We start from the raw sequence: 21,623 nt of genomic DNA on the forward strand, positions 1-21,623 counted from the left end.
AGTATACACTGTACCGTATTTGCAGTCTTTTATCCCTCACCACCCTCCCAATCTTCCCTCAGGTCCCCAAAGTCCATTGTATCATTCTTATGCCTTTGCATCCTCATAGCTTAGCTCCCAAATGATATTTGGTTTTCCATAACTGAGTTACTTCACTTAGAATAATAGTCTCCAATCTTATCCAGGTCACTGCAAATGCTGTTAATTCATTCCTTTCCATGACTGCATAGTATTCCGTCATTTATATATATCACAGTTTCTTTATCCACTCGTTGATTGATGGCATTTGGGTTGGTTTTGCTATTGCGAATTGTGCCAATTTTGCTATTGTGAATTGTGCCGCTATAAACATGCATGTGCAAGTATCTTTTTTGAATTATGACTTATTTTCCTCTGGGTAGATACCCAGTAGTGGGATTGCTGGATCAAATGGTAGTTCTACTTTTAATTCTTTAAGGAATCTCCACACTCTTTTCCATAGCAGCTGTACTAGTTTACATTCCCATCAGCAATGTAGAATTGTTCCCTTTTCACCGCATCCATGCAAGCATCCACTGTTTTCTGATTTTTTGATTATGTTCATTCTTGCAGGAGTAAGGTGGTATTGCATTATGGTTTTGATTTGCATTTCCCTGATCATTAGTGATGTTGAACATTTTTTCATGTTTGTTGGCCATTTGTATATCTTCTTTTGAGAATTGTCTTTTCATGTCCTTAGCCCACTTATTGATGGGATTGTTTATTTTTTCTTACTGATTTGTTTGAGTTTATTATAGATTCTGAATATTAGTCCTTTGTCAGATGTATAGATTGTGAAGATTTTCTCCCACTTTGTGGGTTCTCTTTTTACTCTGCTGACTGTTCATTTTGGCGTGCAAAAGCTCTTTAGTTTAATTAGGTCCCAGCTGTTTATCTTTGTTTTTATTGCATTTGCTTTTACCCAAAAGCAAATGAAATCCTTGCCTAAACCAATGTCTAGAAGGGTTTTTCCAATGTTATCTTCTAGAATTTTTATAGTTTCAGGTCTTAGTTTAAGTCCTTAATCCATCTTGAGTTGATTTTTGTATAAGGTGAGAGATGACAATCCAGTTTCATTATCCTACATGTGGCTTGCCAATTATCCTAGCACCATTTGTTGAAAAGGGTGTCCTTTCCCTACTTTATGTTTTTGTTTGCTTTGTCAAAGATCAGTTGGCTGTAAGTGTTTTGGTTTATTTCTGGATTCTCTATTCTGTTCCATTGGTCTATGTGCCTATTTTTATACCAGTACCATGCTGTTTTGGTTGACTATGGCCTCATAGTATAGTTTGAAATCAGGTAGTGTGATGCCTCATTTGTTCTTTTTGCTTAGTCTTGCTTTGGCTATGCGGGCTCTTTTTTGGTTCCATGTGAATTTTAGAATTGTTTTTTCTAACTATGTGAAGAACGATGGTGGTATTTTGGTGGGGATTGTGTTAAATTTGTGATTGCTTTTGGCAGTATGGACATTTTCACAATATTGATTCTATGCATTCATGAGCATGGGATGTGTTTCCATTTGTTTTTGTTGTCTGTGATTTCTATCAGCAGAGTTTTGTAGTTCTCCTTGTAGAGGTCTTTCAATTCCTTGGTTAGGTATATTTCTAAGGTTTTTTTGTTGTTGTTGTTGTTGGAGCTATTGTAAAAGGGGTTGAGTTCTTGATTTGATTCTCTGCTTGGTTGCTGTTGATGTATAGAAGAGCTACTGATTTGTGTACATTCATCTTGTATCTGGAAACTTTGCTGAATTATTTTTGTTCTAGGAGCTTTCTGGAGGAGTCCTTAGGGTTTTCAAGGTAAATGATCATATCATCAGCAAACAGTGACAGTTTGACTTCCTCTTTACCAATGTGGATGCCCTTTATTTCTTTCTCTTGTCTGATTGCTCTGGCTAGGACTTCCAGTACTATGTTGAAGAGGAGTGGTGAGGGTGGGCATCCTTGTCTTCTTCCAGTTCTCAGAGGTAATGCTTTCAACTTTTCCCCATTCAGTATTATGTTGGCTGTGGCTTTGTCATAGATGGCTTTTATTACATTAAGGATGTCCCTTGTTTGCTGATTTTGTTGAAAGTTTTAATCATAAATTGATGCTGGATTTTGTTAAATGCTTTTTCCGCATCTATTGAGATGATCATATGACTTTTGTTTTCAATTCTGTTTATGTGGTGAATGACACTTATTGATTCACATATGTTAAACCATTCCTGCATCCCTGGTATGAAACCCAATTGATCATGGTGGATTATCTTTTTGATATGTTGCTGGATTCATTTAGCTAGTATTTTGTTAAGGATTTTAGCATCAATGTTCATCAAGGATATCAGTCTGTAGTTTTCTTTTTTGGTTATGTCCTTTCCTGGTTTTGGTATTAGGGTGATGTTGGCTTCATAAAATGAATTAGGGAGGGTTCCTTCTTTCTCTATCTTGTGGAATAGTGTCAAAAGGATTGGGACCAATTCTCCTTTGAATGTCTGGTAGAATTCTGCTGTGAATCTCTCTGGTCCTGGACTATTTTTGTTGGTAATTTTTAAATTACCATTTTAATCTTGCTGCTTGTTATTGGTCTGTTCAGGGTATCTAATTCTTCCTGATTTAAGCTAGGAGGATTGTATTTTTCCAGGAACTTACCCATCTCTTCTAAGTTTTCTAGTTTATGTGTGTAAAGGTGTTCATAAAGTAGCCTTGAATTATCTTTTGTATTTCAGTGGTGCCAGTTGTAATATCTCCTGTTTCGTTTCTTAGTGAGGTTATTTAGATTTTCCTTCTTCTTTTTCTTGGTTAATTTTGCTAATGGTCTATCAATTTTATCTTTTCTTTTCTTTTCTTTCTTTTTTTTTTTTTTTTGAGATAGAGTTTCACTCTTCTTGCCCAGGCTGGAGGTCAATGGCACGATCTCGGCTCACTGCAACCTCTGCCTCTCAGGTTCAAGCGATTCTCCTGCCTCAGCCTCCTGAGTAGCTGGGATTAAAGGCATGTGCCACCACACCTGGCTAATTTTGTATTTTTAGTAGAGATGGGGTTTCACCATGTTGGTCAGGCTGGTCTTGAACTCCCAACCTCAGGTGATCCACCTGCCTCAGCCTCCCAAAGTGCTGGGATTACAGGCAAGAGCCACTATGCCCATTATTTTTCAAAGAACCAGCTTTTTTTTTCATTTATCTTTTGTATTTTTTTGTTTCAATTTCACTTAGTTCTCTGATCTTGGTAATTTCCTTTCTTCTGCTGGGTTTGGGTTTGGTTTGTTCTTGTTTCTCTAGTTCGTGGAGGTGTGACCTTAGAATGTGAGTTTGTGCTCTTTCAGCGTTTTTGATGTCGGTGCTTAGGGCTATGAACTTTCCTCTTAGCATCACCTTTGCTGTATCCCAAGGTTTAGATAGGTTGTGTCATTATTGTCATTCAGTTCAAAGAATTTTAAATTTCCATCTTTATTTTGTTTTTGACCCACTGCTCATTCAGGAGCAAGTTATTTAATTTCCATATATTTGCATGGTTCTGAAGGTTCCTTTTGGAGTTGATTTCCAGTTTTATTCCACTGTGGTCTCAGAGAGTGGTTGATATAATTTCAGTTTTCTTAAATTGATTGAGGTTTTATGGCCTATCATATGGTCTATCTTGGAGAAAGTTCCATGCACTGTTGAATAGAATGTATATTCTGCAGCTGTTGGATGAAGTGTTCTGTATATATCTGTTATGTCAATTTGTTCCAAGGTATATTTTAAATCCATTGTTTCTTTGTTGACTGTCTGTCTTGATGGCTGGTCTAGTGCTGTCAGTGGAGTATTGAAATCTCCCACTATTATTGTGTTGCTGCCTATCTCTAGGAGGATTATGGCTGTCTCTGCAGGTTGTCAGGGAAGTGGGGGAAAGCCAGCAGTCACAGGCCTCACCCAGCTCCCATGCAAACCGAAGGGCTGGTTTCACTCCCACTGTGCCCCCTGCAACAGCCCCCAATCCGTTTCCAGCAGACAGCATGACAGGCTTGAAAACTTGCCCTGGGCTACCAACCTCCCAGCTGCAAAAGAAAAGAGCTTGGCTCTTCTCCCTCTGTGGAGTCTGCACACAGGATTTGCGCCCTCCCCCGAGTTCTGGCCAGGAGGCTTCTCACCCCATTCGAATTGTTACAGAGTTCAGCTAGAGATTTCCTTCTCCCTGTGGAGTTTCACTCCCTGCTCCTCTGGTCACCCTCCTGATGGATCTCTGTGGTGCCAGGCAGGAATGGCCTGCTAGGGGATGCAGCGAGATCCCAGGTCCTTTCTGCTGCTTCCTCTACCACTGTTTTTCACTCGGCTCTCCAAATTGACTCAGCTCCAGGTAAAGTCAGAAATTTCTCCCACAAACAGACCTTCAGCCTCTCCAGTGGGAGGTGTTTGGGAAAGGAGGGTCTCCCTTTCCCAATTCTGCAGTTGGGGGACTTACAGTATTTGGGTCCTGGGTCCTGCAGGAGCAGTCCACTTCCTTCAGAGGGTCTGTGGGTCCTCTCAGGATTGCTGGTTTGTTCTTGCAGTCAGTATGGAGCTAAAATTCAAATGCGAGCTTCTGCAAACTGCTCTGTCCAGAGCTGCAATCTAGTCCTTCGGACAAAGTATGATCTCTGTCCTCCCAAGAGGAGATCCTCCCATGATCTCCTGCTTTTTTTTTTTTTTTTTCATTATTCCTTTTTTCTACTCCCACCAGCAATATTTGAAAGCGTTTGTTTCCCCATAGCCTCTCCAATAATGTACTATAGGAGTTTTGGATTTTGCCAGATAGTTGAGGAATTCTATCTCAGTGTAATATTAATTTGTATTTTTATTGGTGAAGTTTAGCATCATCTCATTTTTTTAGTGGCTATTTGTATTTTTTCTGTGAACTATTCATTCATATTCTTTGCTTACTTGTCTATAAAATTGGCCTTTTCATTCACTATTTCTAGAAGTTTTTATATAAGAATACATATAAGCACTCAGTTTGTGCTATGAATTGCAAATGTCTTTCCTATTTGTCATTTCTGTTTTGATTTTGCTAAGGGGATATTTTTGACATACATAAATGTTTGGTTGATTTGTGTTTACATTTGACTATTATGCTATCCAGATTTTTTTTAAATTTTAAGTTCTAGGATATATGTGCGGGACGTGCAGATTTGTTACATAGGAAAATATGTGCTATGGTGGTTTGCTGCACCTACCAACCCATCATTTAGGTGTTAAGCTCCGCATGCATTAGCTATTTATCCTGATGCTCTCCCTTTCCCCATCCCCCCATGACAGGCCACAGTGTTGTTCCCCTCCCTGTGTCCATGTGTTTTCATTGTTCAGCTTCTATTTGTAAGCAAGAATAAGCAGTATTTGGTTTTCTGTTCCTGTGTTAGTTTGCTGAGGATAATGGATTCCAGCTCCAACCATTTCCCTGCAAAGGACATGCTCTAGTTCCTTTTTATGGCTGCATAGTATTCCATGGTGTATATGTACCACATTTTCTTTATCCAGTCTATCATTGGTGGGCATTTGGGTTGATCCCATGTCTTTGCTATTGTGAATAGTGCTGCAATGAACAAACCAAGCAACTATCCAGACTTTGATTTATAGTTAGAAAGGTCTTGGCCAGGCCCGGCATAGTGGCTCACGCCTGTAATCCCAGCACTTTGAGAGGCCAAGGCAGTCAGATCATTTGAGGCCAGGAGTTCAAGACCAGCCTGGCCAACATAGTGAAATCTTGTCTCTACTAAAAATATAAAAAATAAGCCAGGCATGGTGGCAGGCGCCTGTAATCCCAGCTACTTGGGAGGCTGAGGCACAAGAATTGCTTTAATCTGGGAGGCGGAGGTTGCAGTGAGCTGGGATTGCGCCACTGCACTCCAGAGCGAGACTCTGTCTCAATTAAAAAAACAAAACAAAACAAAACAAAAAAAAACAAAGAGAGGTCTTGGCCAGGCTCCATGGCTCACTCCTCTAATTCCAGTGCTTTCAGAGGCTAAAGTGGGAGGATCGCTGGAGGCCAGGAGTTTGAGACCAGCCTGGGCAACAGAATGACACTCCATCACTACAAAAAATTAAAACATATTTTTAATTTAAGCAAGAAAGATCTTCCCATGATTCTAATAAATATCACCTATGTTGTTTTCTAATACTTTTATCATTTTATTTCTTTACATTCAAATTGTTGCTCCATTTGGGCCTATATCTGTATCCCCATAACATAGCATGAGTACAGAACTGGCTTTCTTTTCTTTCAACTTGCCACTCCATTTCCCCAACACTATTTATTTATTTAAAAGTCCATCTTAACTTTGATTTGGCATGCAGTCTTCATTGTGCACTAAATCCCCATGTGCATTCAAGTCTTTCTCTGGACTTTTTCTACTCTGTTTCATTAGTCTGTCTTTTCATAAGCCAATCCTACATTCTTAATTATTGATGCATTATAGTATGTTTAAACCCCTAATAAGAATAGCACTTTTATTGCTTTTATTTATCAGAATTTCATAGGCTATTTTTTGTTCACTTTTTCCCCCATAGGAATTTTATAATTGGTTTGTCGAGTTCCAGGAAAGAAAATCTGTACTTTTTGTTATTATTGTTCCTTAGTAACTTACCAATGTAATACAACTGCTTTATGATAATGAGTCTTTCTGTTAAAGAACACAGTCTTTACATTTGTCTAAGTTAACTTTTATATCCTTTTTATTAGAAAGTTTCTCCTCTAGGTTCTGAACATTTCTTAAATAATTCTTAATACTTTGTCACTTGTTATTATCGATGTGGGATTTACTCGCCCATTCTTTCTTTTTTTTTTGAGATGAAGTCTCACTCTGTCGCCTAGGCTGGAGTGCAGTGGCGTGATTTCAGCTTACTGCAAGCTCCGCCTCCCGGGTTCATGCCATTCTCCTGCCTCAGCCTCCTGAGTAGCTGGGACTACAGGTGTCCACCACGATGCCCGGCTAATTTTTTGTAATTTTAGTAGAAACGGGGTTTCACCGTGTTAGCCAGGATGGTCTCGATCTCCTGACCTTGTGATCTGCCCACCTCGGCCTCCCAAAGTGCTGGGATTACAGGCATGAGCCACCATGCCCGGCCACTTGCCCATTATTTCTAAGTCATTGTTTACATATATGAAGACTATTAATTTCTATGTATTAATAATTTTATATCCTGCTACTTTGCTGAATTTTCTTATGATCATTTTCATTTGGTATCTGTTGGATTTTTCAGGTATACAATCATACCATCTGAAAATATAGAAATATATTTTTTTCCCAATTTTTATACCTCTAATTTTCTATGGTGTTGGAGGTATAGCCAATCAGTTAGACAATGTTAACTAGTAGTGGTGATTTTGGGCATCTTTGTCTAGTTCCAGACTTTAGGGAGAATATCTTCAGTGTTTCTCCACTAGGAAATGGGCTAGCCTTAAAGTTAAGATAAAATATGTATAATAGTATAATGTTTTCATCAATTCTTGAGTGCTTTTTAAAAAATCAAGAATAGTTTTGGTTTTTATTAAATTCCTTTTAGCAACTATGAATATAAACATAATTTTCCATCATAAATTTATTAATATGGTAAATTACATTAATATATTTTGTATTATTGAGTTATTCTTGCATTCTTACATAAGCATTGAGAAGGAATCTCACTTGATCATGGTATATTCTCTTAATGTGCTAATTTGTTAATATTTTAGTAAGTCTTCTCAATTGACATTCATAACTAAAGCTGATAATTCTTTTTTGCAGTCTATAAGGCTTTAGTATCATCAATGTTATAACTTATAGTCTGGAATTTTTCATTTTTCTAAAATTGGAACAGTTCAAATAGCATTACCTACTCTCTAAAGATTCCTCTGTGAGACGAGATGGGTACATTTGGGGGTTGAGGAGATATTTGCAACATATGTAAGCAATAATTAAGCTATTTTGCAACCTCTTCTTTAGGATTTCCCTCTATTTCAACGCAAAATTTCAGTATTATCTTACAGCATTTAACCTTGATATTTTTAATTATGCTTATGCTTCTATAATCTACTAATTTCTATAGTAATTGACCCCTGTGGAATTTCTGAGTCTGCTGGGGTGACTTTTGAATGATTTAGTTTTCCTGAAAAAATCATTTGTTTCATCTTCTGAGTTTTCAAATTTATTTGCACAGAGTTGTGCAAAGCAGCTTCATAATCCCTTTTGTTTCTGTTATTCTTTTCATTTCATATTTTTTTAATCATTTGCTGTATTTTAGTTTGGAAAGTGAATTAATCTGTCTTATTTTTAGTGTATTTGTTTCTCCTTGTATATTCTATAGCTTTGACTTCATGCAAGTAATTGCTAAGTTGTTTGGTACACAGATATTCATAACTAATCTTCCTTGTGAATTCTCATACTTAGCATTTTTTAAAAGTCTTTATAAATCGCTTTTGGGTGTGAGTTCTATATTTACTGATTAAAATCACTGCCTGTGCTTTCTTTTAGTTCATATTTGCTCATACTGTTATCTTAATTGAGTTGCATTGTCTTAGAAGTGTCTCTTGTATACAAGACAGGGCTACATTTTGCTTTATGATAGAAGTATATGACTTATTTCATGCACACAAACCCCAAAATTCACATATAACTATGTTCCACTGGCCAAAGCAAGTTACCTGGCAGTCTAGATTCAAAGAGTAGAAATAAACTTCACTCTTAGGGAGAAGTTACACAATACTGTGGCCATTTGGGTAGGGAACGGACCTACTGCAGGCTGTGAGGTGGACTGCCTGTGTAAGAGCTAACTGGGGAGTGTAGAAGAGATCTGTGTTTGGAGGCAGGTCTCCTACTTGAGTGAAATGTGCAGTTGGCAGACACTCCCACTGCTTTTCTAAGGCTTACTTAAGAACCATACATGCACTGGAAGAGAAAGCCAGCATTTGAACTTGTGCTCCTCAGAGTACATGGATGGCTATTCGGTGTTAGCCACAGAAGCAGGGACAGCCAACATAGAGGGCTCCAACTTTCTCCAGTCAAGGAGGGGGACATTTTCTCTCCTCCCTTCCCCTCTTTTGCCCCAATTACAGAAGAGCTACAACAGAGTAAGGAGGTATCTGGGAACCAGACCCTTGCCCTTCATTCTCACTCTAAGCTGATAGAACCACAGCTTTTGCCTAAGTTAAGGGAGGGTAGGAGAAGAACTAACAACAGAATAAAGTATTTCTGATGGTTGAAAATGGCTGAATGGCTACAGAATCTGGCCAAGATATCATTAAAGGAGCCTCTCCACAGGAAGAAAGAATTTAATAAAGTGCAAAGTATAGACAAGAAAAAGAAAATAGGAAGCAGAGGTGGTAGGTGAAAAAAAGAAGGGGGCAAAATTAATACAATGTAATGAATAGAATAACTATTAGATTAGACTAGAAGAGGGTAAGGTCCTAGAGGAAGCTGAATGGGGTGGGATCAATGCAGCCTGGACTGGAACAGGAGGAAGCAAACTTCATCTTTTAAGACTGGAGGAAAAGGTATTAAGAACTGATATGAACAGGTGATTGTGCAGACAGGAGTCTGGAAAGCTAATAACTTCAATTTTTTTAATGAAGTAGGAAGTAAGAATGTCTAGTGAGAAAGAGAGTAGCTTGAACAATGAGGAGCTTTAGAATAGTCATTGGAATACTAAGGTTGAAATTAATCTAAGGTGGATAGATTAAAAATATTTTTCTCTGTGCTAGCAACAAGCTATAAAAGAGGAAAAAAACTTTAAAGGACCTCCTGAAAAATAATAGAATGATACATAAGGACATTAAATAATAAATTTTTAGGTATACTTAGTATAAAAACATGAATGCTCCCCCAAATCAAGTAAATGTAATACAATTCTAATTTAAATTTGCATAGGGTTTTGGGGAATTGGATGAAGTGATCTTAAAGGCTATACGGAATAATTAATGTAAAAAGGAAAACTGGTGAGGAGTGACCTGCCTCACTAGATTGGAGCATATTGTGACCTCCTTATAGGCTTTGGTTTTGGCTTAAAAAAAGATAAGTCAGAATAATAGAATAGAGGGCTCAGAAGTAGACCCAGTACATGTGGATATTTGATATTTAATAAAAATGGTATTTCAGTTAAAAGGAGAAAAGATAGGTTATTTTTAAAATGGTGCTGATCCAACATCCTATTAATCTGGAAAAAAAGTATTAATATATTGAGATAAGTTCCAGATTGATTAAAGAAAAAAGAAATAATAGATTTTATATACATACAAACATCCTTCAAATTGTTGATTAACCAAGATAGGCCCTAGAAGTTATAAAGGACAAGACACACGTAATTTCCAAATCTGTGTGACAGACGATTAAATTTAAATCAAAAGAAAATGAATGCTATGCTTTATTGAAAAAATTTTAAAAAGGGAATGATAAATTAGGGGAAATTATTTATTTGAAACACATGATAGAGAAGATTTGGACTATACTAAAGTGCTTACAAATGAATAAAACATAAATAACCAAAAAGAAACAACGGGCAAATTAGATTTGCAGAAAAGGGAATCCAAATGGCCAATAAACATGAAATCATGCTCAGCCTTGCTGGGAGTTAGGGAAATGCAAATAAAATAACAAAAATATATCATGTCATAGCCATTAGACTAGCAAAAATTGACAGTGAAAATTGCTGCTGAAAAGGTTTGGGGAGAAGAGTACTCTCATATATGTGGAAATGTTCATTGTTTCAGTCTTTCAAAAATGTAATCTGGTATTATCCATTGTAATTAAAAATACATTTACCTATCCCATCATAGGAATCTATCCCATGGAAATAAAATCACTACTAGGTAAGGCATACACACATTTATGTTTATTGCATCATTGTTTGTACTAATGGAAGACTGGAGACAGAATGAGTGCCCCTCAGTAGACAAATGGCTCAATATACTGTATTACAGCATACTCATATCATTAGTATCATACAACCATTAAAAGAAATCAATTCGGTTCTTATTAAGGACTTCCCTTGAGCTAGGCCCTCTTTTGATCCTCACCACAACCTTACGTGGTAGGTGGTAATAATTTTACAGGGTAGGAAACTGAAGCACAGAGAGTTTTTAAAAACGTACCCAAGGCCTCACAGAACTACATTCAAAATCTCTCTATTTTCTCTTTATGCCAGTAGATTTGGAGACATTTTGAAATATATTGTTCATCAGTATGAAAATCTTAATACAGAGAAGTATATAAAATAAGATCACAGTATTATAAAACAAATGACTCCCTAAACTTGTACACACACACACACACACACACACACACACACACACACATCACAGGATGCTATATATCTAGAATAGGTTTCTACTCCAGAAAAGAAGGTTAAATATTAGGTTGTTAACATTTTAACTTTTGGAAGAACTACATTTACTATTCATGGTAAAAAAAATTATGGATATAATTTCATAAAGCTATGTATAAAGGAATGACCACCTTTCATGATTATCTGATGGGGGATAGATTTTATATGATTTTTATTTTTACCTTTGTTTTTAATTACTTAACTATTTTTTTAAATGAGCACAGATAATTGAGGGAAGGGGAGACTATATCCATTGTGGGAAAAATTTACATTAATGGAGACATAATAATGATAATTTTATAAATTCACCTCAAGACTATGTCTCACATGTCTCTAGAACTTAAAACAAATTAATGCTAACAAGAAAAGGTTTAGTTATTACATATAAGACTTAAAATGTAATGCTCCAAACATCAGGTCTTGAAAGTGAGGGAAGAGAGAGACCCTCTCATATTGTTTTATACTCAGTACCTGTTTTAAGAAAAAAACAAGGAAGTGAAATCACAGACAGGCAGCCCGGCGCCAGGCCCAAAATCGGACCTGGGCCTGCCTGGCCTAAACCTAGCAGTTAAAAATCAACTCATGACTTAGAAACCGATGTTATTCGTAGATTCCAGGTATTGTATAGAAGAACATTGTGAAACTCCCTGCCCAGTTCTGTTTCTCTATGACCACTGGTGCATGCAGCCCCTGTCACGTACCCCTTGCTTGCTCAAATCAATCACGACCCTTTTAGGTAAAATCTTTAGTGTTGTGAGCCCTTAAAAGGGACAGAAATTGTGCACTCGGGGAGCTCGGATTTTAAGGCAGTAGCTTGCCAATGCTCCCAGCTGAATAAAGCCCTTCCTTCTACAACTCACTGTCTGAGAGGTTTTGTCTGCGGCTTGTCCTGCTACAAAAGCAGGGTGTTTTTAGCAGAAGTAAAATTCAATCTACATTTTAGTGTATGCAGACCTCTCAAACAAGCAGTTTCATTTAAAAAATTGGTGACGTATTTCTCACTTTAACAAATTTGAAGTAAATTTAACAGTGTGTTTCACCTATTGAATAGGAAATGGTAAGAATTTGTATATAGATTCTATGTAAATATTTATATACTTTAAATGAATTTTGCCATAAACAAGCTGTACTTACATTACTTTTAATGATATTGATTAAATTGTAAATTCCTGAGGGGATTCATAGTATCACGTTATCATTTAAGAGATTTTTTTCTTTTTTGATTCTGTTCTCCCTGGCTATCATCATCTTGGCATTATGCAGACTTTGTGGTGCAGAGAAATAGTGGACCCAGGTCCCAAAGTTCTCCCTGAATGGCAGAGCATGCATAAGAGGCAGATCTAAAAGTGATGAGGCAGAACAGATATGATCACAGGGCAGAAGCCTCACAGAAGCAGGGGAAACATCCCTGTTTGGAGTTGGGAGTGGGCAGGAGAATTTCTGTTGCTATCCATTTGGAGAGAAGGCTGCAGGAGAAGGGCTATCCTCAGGGGAGGCCCAGGATTCCTGTAGGGCCTGGAGGTGAAGAGACTTCTAAGACAGGATGAGGATGCAGGAAGTTGATTAGCAAGGGATTGGGATTCCAAAGGCTGCAGTGGAAGGGGCTGTGATGCAGGATAATTGTGGGAGTCACCAAAACTGAGAAAATACAGAAGGGCGTAGGGAACTAGACAACGTAGGAGGTCTGAGCTGGGATTAGGCACTTGCCTTTCTCCCTGTAAAGGAAAGTTATGATTAGTAGCGATTGGCCTCCACCCAACTAGGTACAAATTATATTGGTGCCATAACTGCCTAAGGGTCCCAGGCACTTGGACCTGCCTCCAGTATTTGTTATATGGGCATGGTGACAGTGGTGGAGCAGAAGGGCAAAGTCTCCCTCCCAGGAGGCTCACTTGAATTCTGGGTTGATGAGTACTGTTGTGCTGAGCCTTTGTATTCTCACCGTCTATATAATCACTTACAATGATTATTTTGTGAATATAAAACATCTACTCTCTGGTTATGAGTTAAACTCTTTAGACTCAATTTCTGGGGATTTTTGGTTTTCTTCCCTGAATTCAGGACGTGCCCTACTTCAACTTGGGATGCGGACTGCTAGAATGTTGTGGTTCTGTCATACTTGGCTGTGAGTGAGACTCATTTCTTTGAGCTCCCTTTGTTTTGTGAAGCTCAGTGTTCCAAGTTCTCTCGTCCCTAAGGTCCTTGGCTGATGACTGCTTCGTAACCACATTCTTCTAGCCAACATGATGTAAACTAACAGAGCTTGCCAGTAGCTCTGTGATCTCTGAGAGATCACTTTAAGAAAAAAGGCTGAATTCATCGACTCACAAAACCAGTCTTTTGGCATACATGGAAGCCAATGAAGAAAGTATGTGAAAAGACAAGTTGCAACAATCCATTCTTAAGAGCCATTGTTGGCCCTTTCTAAATTTCTGTTCTTTTAACTTTTGAAACTGCTGTCTTTGTATCTGAAAACATTAAGCTATTATGAACTAGAATTTGCCAATGCCAAATTGAAAGCAATTTTATGAGTTTAAAATGTCATTGCCAATAAAACATTACCAAATACTTTCTTTTAGTATTTCAGTGTAGAGTTGAAACATTTCTTTAGATACAGGCAGGGGAAGTTCATTTTTGAAGATATAAGTTATGAGCATTTTAAGAGGGACAATCAGGACCTAGCTGAGGTTTTCATGGATCTAGTTTTGATGTGACTTTCAATCTTAGGTTATTTTGATCTTTTCTTTCTATTTCTTAAATTAAGTTGCTTTGCAAACAACTACATATTTAATGGTCTCAGAATAGGTAAATAACATGGTCATTTTATGGGCTGCTATTGGACATTGTTCTAATATCCCCAAACTCTACTCCTATCTAATTTTCCTACCTGTCTGGATGGCACTAGGCTTAGAATAAGATTTTTTTTTTTAACCATGGTCATAGTAATATTCGTCCATGTTTCTCTTTAGTGATCCCTACCTCAAAATGCCAAACCCAAATATTAGTCTCTTGGCCTTTTGTTTATTGTTCTTATGAAAATTGCATAGCTTATCTGTGCTAAAAGGGTAGACTTTAAAATTTATTTTCTCCCATGAGGTTTATAAAACATGACTAAATGAAACTCATGTTTTAGCTTTTGGAATGGGAAACAAATTGGAATATTGGGATATAATTCTTTCCCATTTAATGAAAGTATGACTAGACTTTTGACCTACACTGATTCAGGAAAGTGATGTTAAGGCAAAATGTTTTAAGTAATTAGCTCTCTTTCTCAATCTGTGATTTTTTTTAAAAAAAAAGAAGAAACTTTGAAAAATTAAAGACAGATACTAAATATTAACTATAAAAGGATTTCAGTATGAGGGATAATAAATGTTTGAAAGATTCCAAGACAGATAAAGTATAAGAATTGCATGGATAAGTAACTTTTAATTCATAAAGTAAGTGACATTTTCTTATTTACATTTACATGAAAGTCTAGTCATACTTGCTTTAAATGAAATCTAATCGAGTACTTACAGATGAAGAACGCTAAGTGTAACTTTATATTTGGTCTTAGATGATTCATTAGAAAATCCTTGATTTATAGATAAGCAAATTGTCTCTAAGAGACTGGAATATTTTTTAAAGCTCCCCAATTTTTTAGGGCCAAAACCAGAGTTTCAACACAGTTCTCTGGATTATTAGACATCATTAAATTAAACTTTTTTTTCTAAAATATACATAGTGGAAAAAGGCTTCCATGAATTGCAGTAAGGTCTTTGTGCTGGTGCTTGAAGAGAGACCTCATGCTAGGAAATTCTTGCCTCCAGAAATTACCAATATGTCATTTCCTGCAGTGACATATTAATTTGTCACTTTATTTGCCTTAATCAGTCCTACATGGATGGTCCAGTAGGCCTGAACTCAGAATGTAGTTTATACCAGCTTTTAAAAGGCATTTCTTTACCCTATCAAGTAGCATACCTATTAATAGGCATCTAAAATCATACCAAATTTATTTTCCATAAACAGCACATCCCAGCTTCTCAGGCCCACATTCTAAACAAGTAGCAAGTAAGTAGACTCTAGGTATAACCATTCCATTATTTACTATTGTCATGTCATCTTATAGAGAGATCTCTTAGACTCAACACAAAATATCCTTCTTTTTTATTTTTGTTGACCTTTCGACAGCCTTTGACTCCTGGCTTAGAAATCAGTTATAAGACAAAATGCAGTAGCTCAGTATTGATCCCCCTGTTACAGACGCTTATGCAGAAGCAGGAACTGAGGAGTAGAAGTATTCTCTTGTTGGATCAGAAAATATTTGCCAGTTCATTAAATAGGAATGTGTTCTGGACTTACTTTTGGATAAACAAGTTGCATTCATTTTTTTCCCTCTCAGCCACGAAAAAGAAAAGACCCATATTCAGATGATATGAGTTTATTATCTGGAACTAGGAGTGACTTAGAGACTACTTGTTCTATTCTCTAATCACTGCCAGAAAAAAGAACATGGCTTCAGATCAACTATCCCAAAATCAAGGTGTTTATTTTTGGTAGACATTTCACCTAGTTTATAATCGACATCTGTATTAATCAAGTTTCCTCAAAGTAATTGTGACCTAGGATGCTCCTTTCTGGTGCAAAGGACATGACATTTAAATCCAGAGAATACCTCTGGATTAAGATGATTATGTGAGCAAACGTGTTTTCTTCTCATAATTTTACCCTTACCTTCTTTATGACTATCTAGTAGAGTAGAAGGTTCATAAGCAAGATTAATTAGGATAGCTTATAGGAAATAGAGAAGTTATTATCTTTGTAAATATGAGTAATTTAAAAATTGTAATACAGTAATATTTTAAATGGCTTATACACATATTAATTTTATAACTTTCTGTTTAAGCAGAATATTCTGCTCCCCAGCCACTCTAGGTAATAGTAGTCTAAGTTGGGGAAAAACAGAGTTAAAATCTTTTGAAGGAAAACAAGGCCCAAAATAATGTTGAATATATACAAAAGAGAAGCTTGTAATTAAAAGTCAATGAAAATAAGCTTTGGAAAAAAAGTATAATTGCTAATAGTGCCACAAAAACAATACCATGCTTCTCACAAAAGAGAGAAGCAAATTCTACTGTAATCTCTGCTACTACATTTATGACTATTGAGGTAAGGCAATAAGGATTTATTTCTTTTGTGTTCTCCATCAGTAAAACTGAAATGATAATATTCCCATGTTTACTTAATAAAATACCAGGAAAATAGTAAGCTGCTTATTTAAGAGCCTTATGTAAGGTTTAACAATAATAAATACAATTCAAACTTAAGCTCCGATGGACATATCAGAGGATTCCTTTGGAGTTTTCTTATTTAAGACTTTGAGCACATGGAAGCAATTTTTTTTAGGAGAGATTTTAATGAGAATATTTCTTGCCTGGAAAAAAAATGAAGGTAAATTTAAAGCTGAGAAATTATATATTTGTCTAGATATTTGAGAGCAAATCTATTTTTCATATTCCACCCAAAAGAAAAGAATAAAAGTTCTTATATAAGCAAATACTGTTAAAAAGCAAGTGGAGTGCATTATATTAAATATGAGTAAGCCTGTTTCAGGATTGACCTTGCCAGATTATTGGATCATCTTGATGTAAACATTATGCAACCGATGTGTTTCTTAACTTTATAGTTTTAGAAATTAGATTTTTATTAGGTCATCCAGGAGATATCAAGTCCTATAAAACTGAGTCTTGCCCTGTGATTTACAAATCTGAGGTCTTAGCCTGAAATTCATAGTACTTCCTAAAATATTTATAACTTCCTTTAGTTTTCATCTATTTAACAGACATATCTTGAGTTCCCACTGATTACCAGGCACTCAACTAGGAATTGGAATTACTTAGAAGACATCATTTCTGCCATTTGAGTGAGGATACTAAATGCAAACAATTTATTATAATTATTTATTGTTATGGATACATACATAAAATGTAATAGGAAGATAGGGGAAAGATCTAAATCAATGACTTAGTATAACTAGGCCCTTTGTTACGAGCTCAATGACCCATTTCCCCATTTTCCAGAAAGAATATGCATGAATTTTAACCAATAACATTATACTAAGTTCCATGTGCTCATATGTTTGCATTGTATAAGTTTTTAAACCAGTTATTTTAGTATTAAGATTGCATCTATTAAATCTTTTTCAGCCTTCATTTAGAAAGGGAGCATGAGAAGCACTGAAAAGTAAGGCACTGTGATCTACACGGAAACCATATATTGGGCTCACAGCTACTGAATGAGACCGACTGGTGGAGACAGTTTAGTGAACCTGGTAACTTCAGGGTTTTCTTACTTTTAACTATGAGACAGAATAGGTTAATTGGTGATTTATAGTGAAAAAATACATTTAAAAATTGTTTCATCTCCTTACAAGATATCTATTTGAAAAACTTAGTCCTGCAATTCAATAGGAAGAAAAGGCTTTATTACAGTATGATAAAAGTATGCCTCTTAAAGGCAAATCGGTCAGATGTGTTGGCTCATGCCTGTTATCCCAGCACTTTGAGAAGCTGAGGTGGGCGGATCACTTGAGCTCAGAAATTTGAGACCAGCCCGGGAAACATGGTGAAACCCTGTCTCTATTAAAAATACAAAAAATTAGGCATGCGTGGTGGCACTGTGGTCCCAGCTACTGGGGTGGCTGAGGTGGGAGGATTGCTTGAGCCGTGGGGTGGAGGCTGCAGTGAACTATGATTGCATCACTGTACTCCAGCCTGGGCAACAGAGCCAGACTCTGTCTCAAATAAATAAATAAGTAAATTAATTAATTAAAGGCAAATAAAAATTATTTATAATTTATTTAGAATATTGGTACTTGAAAATAAATTTTTTTCAGTGATTCAATCTACCATAAATTTTTAATAATGCTTCAGTTAAGAATTATTTTATTTAGTCATTTTCAAATATATTTAATCTGATATTTTAGAGGAATGCTATTAGTTCTCAGATGGGCAGATTTTTGGAATATACAAAATATGGAAAAACTTTCATAGGCTAAAAAAGAATAAAAATAAAACTTACATTCCTTGAGTGCACAATATTTGCCAGATATTCTAATGCTAGCAGGCATTTCCAGTTTGGGAGCTACTATAAATACAGATGCTATGGATAGTCTTATCTCTTGGAGTACATGTGCATGATTTTTGTTGGTTATACATCTAAGAATGATCATTTCTAAGTCACATCATAGGTATGTATTAGCTTTAGGTGATAATACTAAACATTTCCCAAAGTGGTTGTCCCAAGTTTTCCTCTCATTTACAGTATAAAAGAATCCCAGAAGCATTTACTTCATCTTATAAGAACCAGAACCCTGATTATATTATTAGCATTAGAATTAAATTTAAAAATTTTAAACCAAATAGAGGCCAGTCCTGGTGGCTCACACCTGTAATCCCAGCACTTTGGGAGGCTGAGGCAGGTAGATCACTTGAGGTCAGGAGTTCGAGACTAGCCTGGAAAACATGGTGAAACCCCATCTCTACTAAAAATACAAAAATTAGCTGGGCATGGTGGTGGGCGCCTGTACTCCCAGATACTCGAGAGGCTGAGTCAGGAGGATCACTTAAACCTGGAAGGCAGAGGTTGCAGTGAGCTGAGATCCTGCCACTGTACTCCAGCTTAGACAACAGAACGAGACTCCATCTCAAAAACAATACAATACAAAACAAAACAAAAACTAAAACCAAATAGAATTTCAAGAAATGAAAAAAAATACAGTAACAAAAATTAACCCAAAGCATGAGCTAAGTTGAGAATTAGACATAGCTGAAGACAATTTATAGAACTTTCAATTTACAGAAATTATTCAATATGCAGCACAAAGATATAGAGATGGAAAAATGTGAGCAATTAAGAGACATTGAAGGTAGAATGGGAAGGTCCAACATATGTCAGAGAGGAGTTCCAGGAGGAGAGAATGAGGGGAGGCAATAGTCAAAGAGATAATAGCTGAACAGTATTTATGTTAGATGATAGACATTAATTCTCAGATTTAAGGAACTCAACAAATTCCAAACAGAATAATTAAACACCCATACCTACACATAAAACTTTAGAGCACCAAATATAAGAAAGAATATTAAAGAAACTATAAAGATTACATACAAAGGAATTGAAGGAATGGAATAATATCTTCAAAGAGCCAAGGGAACATTCCTAGCCAGCTAAAATATTTCAGAAAGAATGTCAAAGAAAGTTGTATTTAGAAAAAGAGTGAGTTTACCACTTAGATCTTGACAGAAAGATTACTAAATGATGTACTAACTGCAGAAGTAACTTAAATCTAGAACAAAGGAATATAATAGAAGAAGCACTGGTGAACAAAGAAATTAATATTATAAGTAAAAAAGAGAAATATGCAAAGCAGTTATTTAAAATATGAGAGAATAAAATGAGCAATGTAATGCTGATAGACTTTAAAACTTAGGGAAAATGGGAAATCTTCTGGAAAAATAAAGATTTCCAAAATTGACCCAGCAAGTGTGAAACTTGACTATGTGAAGGAATTAAAAAAAAAATCCACTTTTTTTTTTTTTTTTTTTTGCTGAGGTCTGCTACACTTTTGCAAAACAGATTGTTCCTATCTTATATAACCTGTTCCAAAGACTAAAATAAATGGAGTGCTTTCCAACTCATTTTATAAAACCATTATAACATTAATACCAATACAGGAGAACTGTTTAAAAACTATAGGTCGATATCACTCATGAACATAATACAAAAATAAGAAAATACATATGCAAACCAAATCCTGCAATGTATTAAAAAGAATTACAACCAAGTTTGGTTTATTCTAGAAATGAATAAATGATTTAGCATTTGAAAATCTATATAAGTTATCACATTAACAGATCAAAGTAGAGAAACCATTTGCTTATCTCTACAGATGGAAAAAAGCGTTAAAAAATCACCCATTCATAAAAAATATCTTAGAAAACTAGGAATAGAATGGGACTTCCTTGATCTGATTTTCTTAACTGCCAAGCCCTACAACAAACATTGTAGTAAAACATGGAAATATTCCCTTTAAAAGCAGGAACAAAAATAATTCTGCCATTGCTACTGCTATTCAATTATAGCCAGCAAAAAAAGAAAAAAGAAAGAAAAATGAATGACATGAGGACTAGAAATGAAAGACCAATTATTTATTTGATGGAACATTGTCTACATAGAAAATTTTTAAATTATAGATCATCTATTAGAATTATTGAAAGTTCAGCAAGTTAGGATACCATCCAAAATGTAAGAAAAATATAGGGTATTAGTTTGTTTTCACACTGCTGATAAAGACATACCCAAGACAGGACAATTGACAAAAGAAAGAGGTTTATTGGACTTACAGTTGCATGTGACTGGGAAGGCCTTACAATCATAGCGAAAGGTGAAAGGCACGTCTCACATGGTGGCAGACAAGAGAAAAGAGAGCTTGGGTAGGGAAACTCCCCTTTTTAAAACCATCAGATCTCGTGATACTTACCACCAGAACAGCACAGGAAAGACCTGCCCCCATGTTTCAGTTACCTCTCACTGGGTCCCTCCCACAACACATGAGAATTCAAGATGAGATTTGGGTGGGGTCGCAGCCAAACCATATCATATAGCACTCCTGTATAGTCTTTTGTATCCTGCAGCTCAAGCTGGTGAGGTGGTCTGAATGTGAGGGACTATCTCACTAAGAGCATGAGGCACTCTGATAAAGATACGGAAGATTAGGGCCTGACCTTCTCAGTTTCACTGATAACAGAGTAACTAACACTTGCTGTGATTTACAAGATAGAGAAAAGGTCCAAAATTTGACATTAGAGAATTAGGTAGCCAGGCTTCTTATGAACAAATAACAGGGAAGCCAAGTTGGATATTTGCATTTCCTATTCCACCACATTTTAGGAGAAGATGTTTAAGCATTATGAAATATGATCAGCTACTCCCTCAGTGAGGTAATATGCATTTGCCTTTGGGGACTCGGGTTAGCATGACTCCACATGGTAACACTGATTAGGCTTAGCTGGTTTGGGCTTAAGATACAGCATATTAGCTGGATGCTTTAAGAGTAGAACAAATGGCTTTAAGTGGCAAGACTTATCAGATGTGATTCTGTGGGAGAAGTATTAATAGCCTTAAACTGGTACAGGTTGTTTTGAAATTAAGCCTGCCAAGACACTTGTTTGTCCTTGAAGATGAGAACATAAGATAAGAGCTGTTAAAATGTATTTTTGCCATTAAAAGTAATGGCAAAAACAGCAATTACTTCTGCACCAACCTAATGTAACAAAAA

At 36.2% G+C, this 21,623-nt stretch overlaps 1 protein-coding gene and 1 long non-coding RNA gene across 9 annotated transcripts in view; one reads left to right on the forward strand and one right to left on the reverse strand.

Moving 5' to 3' along the window:
* Window positions 1-21,623, forward strand: part of C2BH2orf88 (chromosome 2B C2orf88 homolog) — a 328,152-nt gene that overhangs the window by 273,009 nt on the left and 33,520 nt on the right. For 6 of the 8 annotated variants that reach the window (XR_010150175.1, XR_010150174.1, XR_010150172.1 and 3 more), the window contains one exon: window positions 17,494-17,618. The gene's annotated coding sequence lies outside the window, so the exon portion shown is untranslated. Of the gene's footprint in view, window positions 1-4,125; window positions 4,329-13,473; window positions 13,671-17,493; window positions 17,619-21,623 lie in introns of those variants that run through there. The other 2 variants (XR_010150171.1, XM_024354982.3) reach the window with 2 other exon arrangements.
* Window positions 1-21,623, reverse strand: part of LOC104005298 (uncharacterized) — a 31,337-nt gene that overhangs the window by 6,630 nt on the left and 3,084 nt on the right. The window lies entirely within an intron of this gene.

This window comes from Pan troglodytes, chromosome 13 (genome assembly GCF_028858775.2).
Source record: "Pan troglodytes isolate AG18354 chromosome 13, NHGRI_mPanTro3-v2.0_pri, whole genome shotgun sequence".
In the NCBI taxonomy this organism is placed as follows: domain Eukaryota; kingdom Metazoa; phylum Chordata; class Mammalia; order Primates; family Hominidae; genus Pan; species Pan troglodytes.